This window comes from Pteropus medius, unplaced genomic scaffold (genome assembly GCF_902729225.1).
Source record: "Pteropus medius unplaced genomic scaffold, Ma_sr-lr_union100, whole genome shotgun sequence".
Lineage (NCBI taxonomy): Eukaryota > Metazoa > Chordata > Mammalia > Chiroptera > Pteropodidae > Pteropus > Pteropus medius.
Window position 1 is genome coordinate 24,506 of NW_024342538.1, and position 13,001 is coordinate 37,506.

General features: G+C 33.9%; 1 pseudogene; it reads right to left on the minus strand.

Annotated features, from left to right (window-relative positions):
* Positions 1-9,778: 9,778 nt before the first annotated feature.
* Positions 9,779-10,331, minus strand: LOC120605437 (transcription factor BTF3-like; annotated as a pseudogene).
* Between the last annotated feature and the right edge of the window lie 2,670 nt (positions 10,332-13,001).

Consider the following 13,001-nt stretch of genomic DNA (forward strand, 5'->3'; position numbering starts at 1 on the left):
TTATAACGACTTTTAAAATCTGAATTAGGTCTGCAACATCCTGTATGTTGATCACAAGGTCTCTGATCATTTTGCTTCACTAACACCTACAACCAGCAATGTTGTGCTGTGCCTGTGCATTGAAATGACCTGCAGAGCTGGAAAAATACCAATGCCAAGCCCACACCTGAGACCATGCAGACACCGATATTATGGGCAATATGGAGGCATCTAAACTGCATTTTTTAAAGCTTCCCATGATATCTTTCTGTCAAGTATTGAGCCATGATATCTTTCTGTCAAGTATTTTCTTACTCAACTGATGCTAAAGTACAATCAGAATTAATTATTGAGGGTTATGAATATTAACCTTAAAAAGATATCCTGAGACTCTAAATGGTCGGGACACTTGCTACCTATGGCAGAATTTTCTAAATAGTTTGGTTCCAGGTACATTTGGAAACACTGTACATGACATCCTTCTTTAAACTTTATGATTCATAATAATACATTAAAAACTCTAGAAACCCTGAGATAAAAAAAATAATCTTTTAATTTTGTTTCCTTGGCATTCTCAAACTTATTTGAGCACAGAACCTTTCCTCCATTCCTAAGAACGCATATTAACATCCCAAGAGACACTGTTTTCTCAAGGTATTTCCAATCCCCAGTTGGGATCACCACAGAAGAGAGAGAATAATGAAATCCCAGATGTTTGCTTTTGCAATGAAAGAACTGTTGCAAGTGGTATAATTATCTTTACAATGAAGAATTAGACACTTTCAAATGTAGTTTGCAAGGTCAAAAAGGATTAAATCTTTGTTTTTTACTTTTTTAAAGAAATAGAAACTAATAATAATGATAACTAAACTTATATAATGTTCCAAGCACTATTCTAGTCACATATACATAAATATTAATCCTCCCACAACCCTAGTAGTTACTGTTATTATCATTCTTATTTTAAAGATGAGAAACTAAGCCAAATAGAATTTATGAAACTTGTCCAAGGTCATAAAGCTTGTAAGTGATAGAGTTGGGTTTTAAACCCAAGTCTATAACTTCATACCCTAATCTCTGAACTATTTACACTCTACGTATATGAAATATATAAAAAGGTACTCAGGTACACACATAGACTAGGAAACTAGATCTCAAATTTCTGGCTAAATAAACCTAGATTTTATATTCAGGAATACAAGTTCAAATCTGGTATAACCTGCAAAGAGATGAAAACTGCTATTTATTAATAGTGGTAGATGGCTGGATAAAATGAGAAAGCATTCTTCTAGCTTGCAGTGGATTTATATTTACATTAAAAACTAATGTAATTCCTATCCAGAATTAATTTCTATAAGAAAATAAATGATAGTGATATTTATAGTATTAATAGTCAAATTCAAGTGTTTTTTTAAACTTTACTTTTGATATGTCAGTAGTGCCTTTCGCTATTTTACAATAGTCTTCTGATTTTTGTGGAAGAGAAACCTGAAATTATCAGTTGTTTTACTGCTCACTAAATTTTCTTACAAAGGGTTGGGAGGAAAACAATAAACTAATAAATGATAAGGAAACTGAGTCCTAGAGCAGTGAAATGACTTGCCACAAGTTGTACATTGAGGTTCTTGATGATCTACCCTCAAACTGATAACCACTGACTCCTGCTTCTGTGCTCTTATACCATCTATGCTTTTCTGTATCCACCTCATGTATAGAACCGCCCCCCTCATTAGTAAGATAGGTGAGAATATTATAGAACATATTCTTTTGAACGAGGCACTAATTTTAAAAGCCAAGAGAATTTGGCAAAATTTCTTTTGATTGTATAGTATGTGATCTCTCTAATTTCCCTAGAAGGAGACCAAAAGATTTGATAAATCTTAGTCACAATTATAATTAATTTGGCCTAAATGTAACCTTGTGTGGTCATCTAATATGGCTTCTGTATCAGTTTTTGATATAGTGTTTTCCTCATTAATTCATATTTTCCTACCATTATCTGAAGATGTTTTAAATAAACACGTTTGGGAGGTTATATTGATTATAGATAGTAAATAAATAATTACCTAATATAATGTTAAAATACACTTATTTCTTGGAGATTCCAGTCAAGATGGAAACTCAAAGGCATTGAATCACCAACTTCCTCCCAAGTATAAGCAGAATGACAAGTTTAAATCAGCAGTGGAAGATTGAAGGCATACGTTTCTGGTGGGATTATAAACAGGTATTATTTTTATGGATAGCTGACAATTTACTTTGTCTAAAAGGCCTAAAAACAATAATACACATATCAATTGCATTCTTAAGAATTTATACTAAGGAAATAATCCAATACATTAAAAAAATAGAAACATTTCAATCACAGCTTCTGTCTTAGTCTGCTGGGGCTGCTGTAACAAAATACTATAGATTGAATGGCTTAAACAACAGATATTTATTTCTCATAGTTCTGAACCCAAGATGAAGGTGCCAGCCTAATTGGCTCCTGGTAAGAGCTATCTTCTTGGCTTATAGAAAGCCACCTTCTCATTATGTGCTCACATGGCCTTTCCTAGCTATATACATGCACAGAGACAGTGAGCAAACTCTCTGGATGTCTCCTTCACTTCTTATAAGGACACTGATTCAATCATTAGGGCCTCACCCTCATGACCTCATCTAGCCCTAATTATCTCCCAAAGCCCTCACTTCCAAATACCATCACACTGGGGGTTAGGGCTTAAACATATAATTTTTGGAAGGACATAATTCGTCTCATTGCAGCTTTATAATTTAAAAAAATATTAACACAAACTTGGAAATACTAAACGTTCAAATATTTAGCCAATTTATATTCTAATTCGAAGAACTATTACTATTATTGACAAGGATAAATATTTACAATAGGTTGGCCTTTTTCTCATAACCTAAATATGTTCATTTTTGCATATGAGTTTGATAAATGTATAGTTTATATTGTAATAACCAGAATTTAAATGCATACAGATTTTATTATATTTTACAAATATTTCATAAACTTGTACTCTGCCAAGATTTCCCTCTTCAGTTATGCTATAAAATAAAGCAAACAAAATCTCATTTTTGTAATGTTTGTTTGTGCATATGTATGTTAAATTAAAAATCAAGATACAAACCAGAATCTATGATATATATCAATCTGCATAAAATAGTTTATGTATATTCACGTGTGTATATTCATAGACATTTCTAGAAAAGCATATAAAATACTGTTGAAGACAGATTGGGGAATGGAACTGGAGCGTTGCATTGCAAAAGAAACTCTATTTTCAATGATTCCTTTAATTGTTTTGAATTTTTACCATAGGTACATATATTTTCCATTTAGAAGTGACTGAGTAAGCAAACACATAGATTCAAAACAAAGACTGGAGGGACTCTTCCCCAGAAAGCCTACTATCTTCCTCACTAACTTTTGGGTTTTTGTCAAATGTCACATCCACAAGTATCTCTTTGAGAACTCAATTTAAAACCACAACTCTCTCCATGTACACTACCATACTCCCAACCCTCCTTCCTGCTTTAGGTTTTTAGTTTTTATAACTTTTTTTTACTAAATTTATTGGGGTGACATTAGTTAGTAAAATTATATAGGTTTAAAGTGTACAATTCTATAATATAACATCTATATATTGTGTTGTGTGTTCACCACCCAAAGACAGATCTTCTGTCACCGTATATTTGACCGCCTTTACCCTTATCTACCTCTCCCATCCCCCTTTCCCTCTGGTAACCACTAAACTGTTGTCTGTGTCTCTGACTTTTGTGTCTTGTTGCTTTGTTACTTTCGGTTTTATATCCCACATGTGAATGAAATCATATGGCTCTCAAGTTTTTCTGACTTATTTCGCTTACCATGATTATCTCAGGATCCATTCATGTTGTTGCAAATGCCTGTATTTCATCTTTTCTTAAGGCTGAGTAATATTCCATTTTATATACATACCACTTCTTTTTCATTCAATCGTCTATTGATGGGCACTTAGGTTGCTTCCATATCTTGGCGACCGTGAACAATGCTGCAATGAACATCAGGGTGCATATATCTTTATGGACAAAAGTTTTCAAATTTTGGGGGTAGATACCCAGAAAAGGGATTGCTAGGTCATATAATTCTATTCTTAATTTTTTGAGGAACCTCCATACTCTTTTCCATAGTGGCTTGTACCAATTTACATTTCCATCAGCAGAATATGAAGGTTCCTACACCAACAGGTATCCGAGTGCTTTTTCAAAAGCATATGCTTGCACACAGCAGTTTTCCATTAAAATATATTAACCCCTTTACTAATTCTCGAGGCTTCTGAAGAAGAATGCTGACAACGACTCAGCAAGAGTGCATACTGAGGTTCAGTTGAGCAAACTTTCATGGTGTACTTCTTCTGTCCAAGATTTTGAGATGGCTGTTAGTAATTCAAATATAAGGCATGCCAATATAAGGTATACCCTATGATGCTGTCTAGGTTCTGAGGATACAGGATAAACAAAATAGCTGAAGGCCTAGACTCCCACATCATGTAGCTCACAGTATAGAAGACAGACAAGTAATAAAGAGACAACTACAATACAATGTAAGTACTATAAAAAAAAGGTTGAGGGAGTAATTAAGAGATTATAAGAAGGAGGACTGACTACAGCAACAAGGATATCAGGGAAAACTTCCTTAAAGAAATGGTGTTTGAGCTAAGAATAATAGATGAATAAGAGTTGTCAAGTGAAGAAAGGGAAAAAAGAGCATTCTAGTAAGAGAGAATAACATGCACAAGGCCTTGGAGAGGGAGAGAATACTGTCTTCAAGAACTAGAAAAAGGTCAGAATGGCTTGGGAAAAGATATGAAAGTGTTTGTGGAATAAGATGAGTAGAATATTACTCAGCCATAAAAAAAAATGAAATCTTGCCATCTGCAACAACACAGATGGACCTAGAGGGTATCATGCTAAGTGAAGTAAGACAGACAGACAAATGCCATATGATCTCACTTAGATGTGGAATCTAAAGAACAAAACAAACAAATAAAACAGAAACAAACTCATAGATACAGAGAACATTTTAATGGTTGCCAGATGGGAGCGGGGGGGTGAGATGGGTGAAAAAGTGGAAGGGATTAAGAAGAACAAATTGGTAGTTACAAAATAGCCATAGGGATTATTGCAAAGTATAGTCTAAGGAATATAGTCAATAATATTGTAATAACTATGTATGGTGTCAGATGGGTACTGGATTTATTGGGGAGACCACTTCATAAATTATATAAATGTCTAATCACTGTGTTGTACACCTGAAATTAATATAATATTGTATGTCAACTATAATTGAAAAAAATAAAAATATAAACATTTTAAAAAATTAAAGAAGTACAAATTGACCGTTACAAAGTAGTCATGGGAATATAAAGCTCAGCACAGGGAATTTAGTCAATAATACTGTAATAACTATACATGATATCTGATGGATGTAAGACTTGTCAGAGGGATCATCTTGTAACATGTATAAATGTCTAACTACTATGATGCACACCAGAAACTAATATAATATTGAATGTCAACTGTAACTGAAAAAAAAAAGATGAAGCTAGAGAGGTGAGCTATATAGAAAATGGCTTGGACAAGGAGTCAGAGTGGATTCAGGAAGATGAGACGTGAGGTTGTTGCTGTTGTCTAGGAAAAAATGAAAGGAGAGCAACTCTGGAGATTGAGAAAACAAAACCACAAAAATTTAGGAAGTAGGAGAGAAAGTAGGAAATGGAGAAATTTTGTGATTCAATGAACATATGGGTAACAAGTGTTGCTCCTGACAAAGTGAATGTTGGATCTATGACAGGATGACTAATTGTTAATTCCTCCAAATAGTGGACTGAAGTATCTGACCTACTCTATGCCTTGGTCAGGATTGGTTTAGAAAATTACCCTGCATGTATGTAGAAACTACTAATGGCTCTTGCTTAGAAGGATAAGAGAAGGAAGAAACTGAAAGAATGAAATATGAATTACTTGAATGTAGAGAATTTATCCAAATGATAATCACATGCTGAGAGTGCCTTGCACAGCACATAAAATATACTTAAATATGCTTTTAGAACTAGTTTAAAATTAATAACAAGAAAAATAATGAAAGAATTCATTCTCTTGTGTAATAAAGAACCTTAATCCATGTATATTGTTTGACTGCTGACGGTTTTTAAGCCCCATCTCCTGCTCCTCTTTCTGCCCCATATCTGGGCAAGCTGACAATAAAGCACACTGGTTCCCTCCCTTGACACAGGAAAAGTCAGAGCTACTCATTGTCACTCTCTCTCTCAAGCCACTCAAGCCATTTTCAGACCTGCTTGGGTGCCTGCCCTGTTCTTTCCAGAAACCTCGTTATGAGAGTAATAAATGTCTTCACATGCGTTAGTAGGTATGTGACATCATTAGTCTTGACATGCAAACTGATTTTTGATGGGGGTCTGACTAGTCTCCACGGATTGAACATAACATCTTGAAAGTTGGAGAGAGTTAGTACTTATCAAATATTTCATAAACTCCACTACAATTTCCAGCCTTTTTATATTTAATTTGGGGCTATAGAAATAATTCTAGCCTAATGGACTATAAGCAAAACTAGACTGCTCTTTCCATATTAATGCAACCTTAGAGGCCACATTTTGCAGTGTAAGAGGAGGGCTACCTAACCTGAATTAAATTGTAATATGAGCAAGAAATAAACTTTTGTGTTAAATCACTGAGATTTAGGGGTTTATCTGTTCTTGTAGCATAGACTATACTAATCTGATTAATACATACTGAATCAAACAAATTCAACAATGTACAGCTCTATACGTCCACTTCCACAAAGTGATGTTCAAAATATTTCATTGAAAACCACTTATCAAAACATAGACACTTCTAAGGCACATTATATTCTTTTCATGTCATTCACTTAAAAAGAAGAACAAAGATATATGCCATAAACAGGTAAATCTGTCTCCTCAAATGAACATTTCATTGATTTTCCTTTGAAATATTGAAGACTAAAATTGTTGATAGAATAAAAACATGTAACTCTTTTACTATATTTCATTATTAATCTAAGTTCAATCATTTTATTTTCCTACATAGTGCTATTAAGCAATAAGAAATCCACTTATGCCCTTAAAATTCCCTTCGATCTTATGCCCTTAAAATGTTATTATTGTATAATGATTTAAAGTACGATTTCACTCTGTTTAATCTTAAATTTAAGGTAAAAACTGATTTTTAGAGAAGAGTAAATAAAACTGAACACTTTTTGCAATGTAATTAAATCTATTATTTGTAGTATTCTGTCATGGTTTAAAGTCAATGTCAACATTTATCTTCTGTACTTACTTTTTATTCAACACTGAACAACTGAAATCGTCTTTGCTTAGAGATTTTTTAAAACTTCAAACTGAAGATCTTGATCGATGATGTTCAAAACGATTTCTTGATATGTTTGACTCAAATACACTGACATATTCTGCCCTCCATGACAGATTATATTGATCAAGCTCAAAACAATTGTTACAATAGAGTATATCTACTAATTCTAATACTATTTCGACTCTACACCTTAAGGAAGTAATTCTGCTTTTAAAACACATATCACAAAATCACTTTTAAACATCATTGCCTTACCCTTCTGGTTATCTATTCTGGTATAATATTGATAACCTTATCTACTTTTTTTTCAGCTTAGCACATTTATCTTTTTATGATATCTGGCAGTTTTCTTTCTATGTAAATTACATATTTCTGCACAAAGAATTAACGTATCTATCCATGACTCCCAACTTTACATTCTATTAAGAGTTTTTCAGCTCTTAGAAACCCTGTTGTCTCTTACCTGACCTTGCCAGACAGTATTTTAAAATCATTGTCTATCTTAATTTCTATTGTAATCATTTTGTCTTCATTTTTGATTGTTGTAACATTTTCTACTTCAATTTCACTTTGTCATCTTTTGTCTGTTTTTTTTTTTCCTATCCAAAATACTCACTGGTAACTAGCAAGAATCACCATTGGCTTTTTGACATCCAACACGTTTCCATTTCTCCTATACAAAATTTCCCTTGTGCCTCTGGGTTCATTCCTTAGTCCCATTCATATTCAGTAAACACTTTAAAGTCCAGCCACAAGAGGTAAAATTAAGCATCCTTATTATGACCTTATGCTTGGCAGCACATTAATTTTATTTACATGGTTACTAAGACATATAACTGTGACTTCTTAGATATGTCATTTATCCAGATATCTTTATATCAATGCTTCTCAAACGAGGTCATCTTAATTTTCAGCTATTATCCCCAAAATTCATCCCAGTAGAAAAAAAATTACCAATCTTTTTCAGTTTTCCATATTCCACCCATTTCCTGCATATCTCTAGACTCATTCTCTATACTCTCTCTGACATATATTTCAGTTGTCATTTGATCTATATGGTATTTTACACCTCTGTGCCTTCACGCATGCTGTCCTTAATATTTGGCATTCCCTTCTTTTATTTTCAAGCTGAAAACACTCATCATTTAAGGTTCGATTCAAGTATCACCTCCTCTGGAAAGTTTTCCTTAAGTCTGGCTCGGGATGCCCTCCTCTTCACTCCCAATGCAGCTTGCATCCATCTACCACAGCACTTGCTGCATGGTACTATCTTTGCTCTTTATGTGTCTTCCCCACTAGAATACACTCACTCAGGGTAGCTACCAGGCCTTTTATCCTTTATACCTACAACCTAATGTGGTATATGATTCATATGAAAGTTAATAAATTTTGAGTGACAGATTTCAGATGACCTATTCTTTATTTACTTTGATAACACCATATCACCCCTTTCTCCTATAAAATAATGAAAGCACATGTATAAATGTTTAAGTTTAAGTTAAAATGTTTAAGTTAAATAAATTAATTAATTAAGTTAAATAAATGTTTAAGTTAAAATGAATTAAACCATATTTGCTTTATTGTGGTAAAAACACAATATAAATAATCTTCTTAACAATTGTAAGTGTACATTTCGGCACTGTTAACTATCTGTACATTACTGTACAATAGATCTCTAGCACTTTTTCATCTTGCAGGACTGACACTGTGCCCATTGAGCAACAACTCCCATTGACCTTCCCCTTTCTACCACTGGCAACCATCATTCTTCCTGTTTCGATTACTTTGATTACTTTAGATACCTCATGTAAGTGGAATCATGCAGTACTTGTCTTTTTGTTAGTGACTTAATTCACTTCGCATAATACCCAGAAGTGGGATTGCTGGGTTTACATTAGTTTGGTATATTTGTCAAAATTAATGAAGCAACATTGATACATTACGTAAAGTTGCTACTTTACTCAGATTTTCTCAGATTTCCCTAATGTCCAGGATTCCACATTACATTTACTGGTCATGCCAACTTAGGCTTCTCTTGGTTGTGACATTTTCTCTGACTTTTCTTGTTTTCGATGACCTTTAAAGTTTTTCTACATTATACTATCATGTTAAATCTTTAATCGAATTCCAAAGATTATGAGCCATATCATGATTAGCTTTCTACAAACAACTCTACTTTCTGTGCACAAATCATTGTCAATGAAATAAAATAATAAAACTGCATACTAGGCAACAAACTTTATTAACCTTTGTTTCAAACTTTATTACCAGGCTGCTTCACCTTAATTAGCTGCAAAGAATGATTTGTGTATAAGCAAAAATTGAAAAGAGCTGCAGTATCCAAAGGGCTTGGGCTTAAAAATATTAGAGATCAAGATTTTATCGGATCCATGAACACAATTTTAGAATGCAGTCATAATATAAAGTAGCAGCTCCCAGTAAATTCTTCAAGTTTTATTTTCTTCAGAAGTTGACTCAATTCAGTTTGCTTCATTCTTGGAAGCCTCATCAAAATTCTCCACAAGATCTGGAACTTCATCATCATCATCCTCTCTGATAGCAAGTGGTGCTTTTCCATCCACAGATTGTTTGGGCAAAGCCAATCTCCTTACACTCATCAGCCTGTCTGCACCGAGCTGATTTAAGATACTGGGTAGCATTTCTATCAGCTGCTTTGTCTCAGCATGGCCGGTGACTATGAAAGTGTTCTCTGCCATAGATGCCTTAGCTTTAGGGTTGTGAAGGTGGATCACTGTTCTTTGGTTTGTGAACACACTCACCTCTTAAATACCAGAGATGTTGCTTACTCCTAATGTCTTTAACGAGAACTGATTTTTTTTTTTATCATCTGCCATAGCTATTCTGCGAACTGCCTTCTTTCTGCAAGCAGTTCCTTTCCTACCAATGCACACTTGTGGCTGCAGTTTGGCGAGTTTCTCCTGGTTCATGATAGTTTTTATTTTTTATTTTTTCATCTTGTTGGTGAGGAAACAAGGCTGCGTAGGGAACTAGGGTTGGTACTCAGGAGGTCTTGGGTAGACCAGCTGAGAATAAGTGGACAGACTCATGGGGGCTCAAGATGGCGGCTAGAATACCTTTCAAGTTTTAATGGGTACTGGTTAGGTACTTTGTAAAATGTCCTTCAATTTGTATTTGTCTGACTGTTTCTTCATGATTAAACTAAAGTAATGAGTTTTTTGACATTCTACTGCAGAGGTAAAGTGCCATTTTCATCACATCATATCATGGGTCCATAGTAGCAATATGACTTACTACTGTTGATGTTAACCTTGATCACCTGGCTGAGGCAGTATTTGTGAGTTTTCTCCATTGTAAAATTACTCCATTTCTTCTTCCTTTACATGATGCTATCTTTGGAGAAAGTCACTGTGTACAACTCACACTTAAGAAGTATGAAGTTACGGCCAAATCCTTCAGGGTGGATCATCTACATAAATTTTTTTTGGAATTCTTCTGCATGAGATATTTGTCTATTCTTCCCTAACTTTCTTTATTCGACCATCTTGTTATAGAAGTATGGACTCATGGATATTTATTTTATATTTAGAGTTATAATGCAATAGTAATTTATTTAGTTTCTCAGATTACTTCAGCTTTGGCCATTTCAGTTGGCGCCTGTGTCTCTTTTACATACTCCCATCATTCATTGTGGAGTTTTTTTAGCACCTTTTTTTTTGCCACTATAAGACGCCCCAGGTTCACCTTGTATATTCCCTGCACCAGTCTTAGAAACAGCCATTTCTCTAAGGAAACTTGGCTCCTGGTTTTTTTGGGGGGTTGGGGGTGGGAAACAGTATCAGAAAAAAGATCTAAGCACTAGATGCGCTCATCGCTACTGAGGCGTCATTGCTTCTAGGACCTTCATCTGACAAAACAAGAAGATATAACTGTGTATACTGTGTAAATCATGTATATACACATATCTATAAATATTTCTATATGTAACCATCTGTATCTATATTAAGCTAAACCTAAGTTCATATTTATGTATCCAACTCTAATATTTTATCACATGGGTCATTCTAGTCTCCTTCCCTTGCTTATCTGTAACTTTCTTACTCCAACATTGAGAAACCTGGCTCCTACCATCAACCATCCATTAACTTAATTGTTCAACTCTATTATACATGTAAAGTGGTTTCAGAATTGCTATGCATACCAGCATAGGAACCAACTTTATCAAATAGAGTGCTGTTCTTATGTACAGTTCCTTTTGCCTTTCGTCTTACAGAATCCACTAATTTCCAAAGTTATTTAGCTTATTCTTCCAACCACCCTCTTCTGTGATGTTGCTTCATATATTTTTAATATAGTTTCACTATGTTGTCACATTATGCATTTCATTTTGGAATAGTAAAACCTCCTACACAGCTTTCAAAATTTATATACATTAAACTTTACTCTTAGTTCTGTAAAGTTCTTTGAGATTTGGCAAATGTTCAATGGTGTGTATTTACTACTACAATATCTCACAGAATAGGACATGGCCAATGGTAGGTTTATCCTTGGTTAAAAAAGTGTATGTGTCTGTGTGCGTGTATACCATTCTGGTGAGTGATGGTATAATAGGGAAGGCATTTATGGAGGTAGGGCATATATGGAAAAATCTCTGTACCTTCCTCTCAATTTTGTCATAAACCTAAAACTGTTCTAAAGAAAATAAAGTATTAAAAAAAATAGAAAGAAAACACCAGGCACATATAGCTTCACTGGGAAATCCTATCTAATAGTTAATGAAAAAATAATACAAATTCTAGAAAAATATTGCCTGAAAGTTAAAGAGAAAAAAATACTCCTTAAAGTTCTTTGATGACAACATTAACTTGTTATCAAACCCAGAAAAAAGGATATTAAAAGGTAAGAAAACTACAAATATCACTTAGGAACATAGACAGAAAACTATTTGACAATGTTTTAGCAAATGAAATCCACTAGTATATAAAAAGGATAATACATTATGAACAAAAACGGTTTATCCCAGGATTAAGATGTTTGCTTAATATTTGAAAATCAGTTTATATAAATCACCATATTACAAACTAAAGAAGAAAAAACATATAATCTTATAAAAAGATTTATAAAAACCATTTAGAAAATCAAACATACATTCTCGAAACCAACTCTGAGCAAACTTGAAGGAACTCGATAAAAAACTTCTTCAATCAGATAAATAGTGTCTGTGAAAAACTTACAACTAATATTATGTTTAAAGACAAAGGTTGAATGTTTTATTTATGTGTCAACTTAGCTAGTCTATGGTGCCCAATTGTTTAGTCAAACACTAGTCTACATGTCACTGTGAAGGTATTTTTTAAAGATGTTATTGGCATTTAAATTAGTAGACTTTGAGAAGAATAGATTATCTTCCATAGTGTGATAGGTCTCATCCAATCAGTTGAAGTTCTCAAGATGAAAAAGACTAAGGTCCCCCAAGGAAGAGGCATTCTGTCTCCTTACTGCGCTCAAACTCAAGCTGAAACAACAACTCTTGCTACATTGTTAAACTACTGGCCTGCCCTGCTGATTTTGGACTTGCCTACCCCTACAATTTCATGAGACAACTCTTTTAAGTCTCTCTCTCTCTCTCTCTCTCTCTCTCT